The sequence below is a fragment of the Trichechus manatus genome, unplaced genomic scaffold, assembly GCF_000243295.1.
Source record: "Trichechus manatus latirostris isolate Lorelei unplaced genomic scaffold, TriManLat1.0 scaffold00155, whole genome shotgun sequence".
NCBI classification, from domain to species: Eukaryota; Metazoa; Chordata; class Mammalia; order Sirenia; family Trichechidae; genus Trichechus; species Trichechus manatus.
This window is the reverse complement of record NW_004444091.1, coordinates 3,942,873-3,947,639: the sequence shown is the minus strand read 5'-3', so window position 1 is coordinate 3,947,639 and position 4,767 is coordinate 3,942,873.

Sequence of the window (4,767 nt, the reverse complement as noted above, 5' to 3'; positions counted from 1 at the left end):
GGGAAAAAAAAAGAACAGAATAAAAAGAGTCGATTGCTTTTAACAGTTATAAACACAAATTCTTTAAAGTTTTATTCCAATTACACAAATATTTATATACAGACATATACACATACCCTGTATCTGTATAGTGGGTCAAAATGTAAAAGGTGTTATCTTTTGTGTGTGTGTTTTAGATGAGGGTTTACAGAGCATATGAGTTTCCCAGTCAATAGTTTGTACACAAATTGTTCCGTGACATTGGTTGCAATTCCCACGATGTGTCAGCATTCTCCCCATTATCACCGAGTTCCCCATTTCCATTTGTCCAGTTTTCCTAACCCCTTCTTGACTTCTCATCTTCGCTTTTGGGCATATGTTGTCCTTTTGATCTCATATAGATGATTGCCCTAAGGAGCACTTTCCTCATGTGTACTGTTGTTTCTTTACAGGCCTGTCTATTATTTGGCTGAAAGGTGGTCTCCGGGAATGGCTTCAGTACCAAGTTAGAAGGGTGTCTAAGGGCCACAGTCTCGAAGGTTTCTCCAGTCTCTCTCAGACCGGTAAATCTGATCTAAAAGGTATATCTTAATGAGAACTGCAGTTTAAAAAGCACTGATCCAACTCACGCTCCCCAGCCCTCATACACACTTGCTTACTGATGATTCAGTAGGTATGTGAGCTGATAACCTAGGGGATCTTCCCCCTGACTTTTGACTATGGAAATTCTCAGAAATACACAGAAGGAGAGAGAATAGTACAATGAATACCCATTTCTAAAGCACTCAGCTTTATCACTGATCAACATTCTGTCATTCTTTCATGCATCCTTCTCCCTTTTTTCTTCTAGCTTGACTAAAACAAATCCCACAGTCATATTATTTCCCTATAAATGTCTCAAGTCTATCACATAAGAACTTAAAAAACATAACAATACCAATATTACAGCCAACAAAATTAGTAATTCCTTATTATTATCTAGAAGGCCCTGGATGGCACAAACGGCTAACTCACTGCTAACCAAAAGCCTGGTGGTTCGAGTCCACCTAGAGGCTCTGAGGAAGCAAGACCTGGCAATCTACTTTGAAAAAACAGTCACTGAAAACTCTATGAAGAACAGATCTACTCTGACACATGGGGTCGCCATGAAATCGGTATCAACTGATGGTAACTGGTTTGATTTGGTCTGGTTTATTATCACTTAACATCCAGTTCAGGAGTCCCTGGGTGTCACAAATGGTTAAGCACTGAACTGCTAACCAAAAGGTTAGCAGTTCAAACCCACCCAGAGGTACCTCGGAAGTAAGGCCTGGCAATGTGCTTCTCAAAGGTCATAGCCTTGAAAACCCTATGGAGCGCAGTTCTACCCTGCACATGAGGTCGCCATGCGTCGGAATCGACTCGATGGCGATGGGTTTGATTTTCGGTTACACATAAGTCAGACGAGGATCACAGCTTGAGTTATATACATGGGAAGGCTCTAGGGCCTACACCCTGTTTGCATGTCCTAGCTTATGCTACAAACATAATCCACATAATCTTACAAAAAGGAATTACATCTGGACAGAACAGCGTTAAGGTGCATGGAACATGGGTCCATTATGTAAACAGGCAGCCGTATTTTCCAAACCCCAAATAAGGACTTGTGGTCTGAAAAGTACAAGTAGCTATGGGGATGTCAGAGCGGGAGAGTAGGCCCCTGAGAAGTCACTTCTACTCCCCTGACCCAAGCACGCCTTTAGCAGCTGTGAACTTCTCTGCCAACACATCCGTCACTCTAGACTAAATGTTAGCCATCTCCCCACCAGTTCCCTAGGTCCCTGATTCTTCTCCACATTCCCATCACCCAGCATGGCTCATCGTACATAACAGGGCTCAGCAAACGTTTGCTGGATGAATTATGGCTGCCCAAGGAAACCCCAGACGCAAAGCCACCTAAGTCTATGTGCCAGGACAAGGCTGTCACTGGGGTCACTTAATAGGAAATCCACCCAGGTCTATTAGTTCTCTGACAGTTTACATCACCTCTAAAACTGAAAGAAAGGTTTTGCTTCTGTCTTGAGAAAAATGGGCCACATTAGAACAAGCCTATAATTGCTAGATGAAACATGAAGACAAGTGTCTGAATACTCTGGGAAAATCCTATTAATCCATATTTTTAAAGCCTTAAATTTGCATTTTTGAAGGAGCTAACTTAGAAATAGAATTTAAAACATCCAAACTGTAGTTTGTAAAACTGTAAGTCATTATTTGTGCTGTGTAAGCTTGAATTTGTAAGTTTTAAAACAGTTATCTCTGATAATTTACGATAATGAAAATTACTTACACATCAATTTTCATGAGCTCAAGGTGAATTCACATTGAACTGGGGTCCAGAGCTGGAAGATTCTGCTAGCCTAAGATTGGTAGGGTTCAATATATAAAGTGTGTGAAGTCATGGCCTGCATATGAATCCATGTACCAAAGCTCCGTCGGCCTGCCTGTGTGAAAATGAGCTCAAGCTAGTGGCCGGAATATGGAGAAAACACAAAACTCCCAGCTTAGCTATGCAACAACTGATTATCTCCTCGAATAGAGACAACAAAATTAATCATTAACCTTGTCTATGCCTAAATTTCTCCATTGCCACTAACTCTAAAATCCGTGATAGCTTTACTGGTTTTCACTTCTATTCCAAAAGCTTGGGACTGTCTTGTTGCTTTCCCTTGTCTCCCTCAATTTTGCTGAATGTTTTAAGGCTTTTACAAAAGCTGGTACAATGCTCCAGAAGAAATTCAGTCCATTGCATCCTTCCGCTTCTCCAAGTCCAGATAGATACCTTGGTGGATTCACGGACAGGCAGGTGGGCCAGACTCCCGTGGAAGAAGTGCACATTTAGGAGGTTAACAGGTCCCTGGAGCGCTGCCCCAGCATTCTATAACCTGGTTAGGTCAGTTACAGCAAAGCACCACCCCTAGCAGCAGAGCATACTCCACATCAGGCCCAACTGCGCCTGCTAGGGGAGGTCCCTGGGTTCCAACCACTGCCTTTCATCCTACTCAGCTTTCCTCCTTTACAGTACTCAGCACCTTCTGCAGCGCAATACTTATGGGCTGGATCACTCTTGGACTGTTTTCAACTTAAAACAGCACAACAGGTAATCAGAGTTGATACTGTACTTAAATTAGACATGCATTTTCATAATGTAACAAAACAATGGATAAAGAAAGTAGAGAAAAAGCATCATATCACCCATAAAAGAACACCTAGCTACACTTGACTTCAAATACGACCTTTTTTAACTGGGCCACCTTGTAAAGCAAGGTGATGACTAAATTATCAGTTAAAGGACACACTCTGTACTGAAGAGGGCTGACTGGTAAAGTCATAGTCATGACTTAATAAAAATCTGTTCTAAACTTGTGAATCCGCGTGCACACACATGCATTTATTAAAAAGAAAACGATAGGCAAGACACTTAAGCAAATTATAAAGCATTTATTAGAAAAAGATACATTTTATTAAAACCCAATTTCCATTTTAATGATAGCTTATCCCACATCTCTTTTTAGTCTCTTTAAACAGTTGCATTTCTTTCAATTATTCTAAGTCTGTAATTAAAGCCACATTTTTAAAACTGCATAAACTAAGGAGCCTGCCGAACTATGTTCTAAATCCAGCTGCCAAAATGTAAGTCACTGAAATCACTCAACACGCAACAGGCAACAGTGAGGGGTCCTTAAAGCAAGACGCATCTTTTGCTTTTGCTTTATACAAAATAAAGATGAAGTCAAGTAAACAGCAAATGTTTCCAAAGTAACCTTACACCCAACTGGCTCTAAAATACCAACCCCTGAAAACTTTTTGGCCCCGAAAGCGGTCCCATCTGTCTTTTCCCGCCCCCTCAACGCACGACCACTTCCTCTGCAGCCCCAGTCACTGACAACGCTGCCATCCCACTCACCCCGTGGGAGAAGGACCGCACAGCGCCGGGGTTCATTTTAAGGCCATTTGAAGAGTTCTTGGTTTGGGAGCGAGCAATTTACTGTTACAAAGAATGCTTTTCAACCAAATCCCAGAACTTGATAGATAGGGTAGGGGGGCCGGGAAGAGAAGGAAAGGCGTTGTTCCTTCCACCGCGCAACTTGTCCCAGGTTCTCCTCGCTCAGGACCACCTAAACTCCATTGTCCAGGACTACGCATCCGCGTCCCCGTTCGCTCTGGCTCCTATTTCTCCCTCCTCTTCGGAGACTGTGAATCATACATTCCTGTTTCACCAAGGCCCCTAACCTGTGTAATCTCTCCCACCTTTAAAGTCCACGGCACTTCTCTTCTGCGCTTGCCTTCGAATCATCTCTGCACTTGTTCCTCCCTTCTAAACCGCTATTAAATCCTCGAGGGCATCTTTCCACCCCTTGAGCCACCCAACAACTTGCACTAAAATCAGAGCTGACCCATGAAGGAATCTCTTCAGTTTTCCCTTTCACCACCCCGCCAGCATCCCCCATCCTCTTCTCGGTTGCCTTAGATTCCTGGCTGCCCCCGGCGTCGGACCCCGACCTGGCCCTTCGAACCGTCCCACCTTCCACTCCCTCTCGGGGCTCCTCACGACCCCTGCGCCTCCCGAGTCCTCTCCTTCCGGCCTCCGACCCCGACCGATGCCTGCCCTGGTTTCCCACTCCCACCCCTGCCCCCCGGAGGACGCAGCCGCAGCGCCAGGCCCGCCGACTCTTACCTTCTTCCCCTTCTTGCCCTCCTCCTCCATGTCGCCCACGTGCGGCCCCGCGCGCCCAGCCCGGCCCGCCCCTC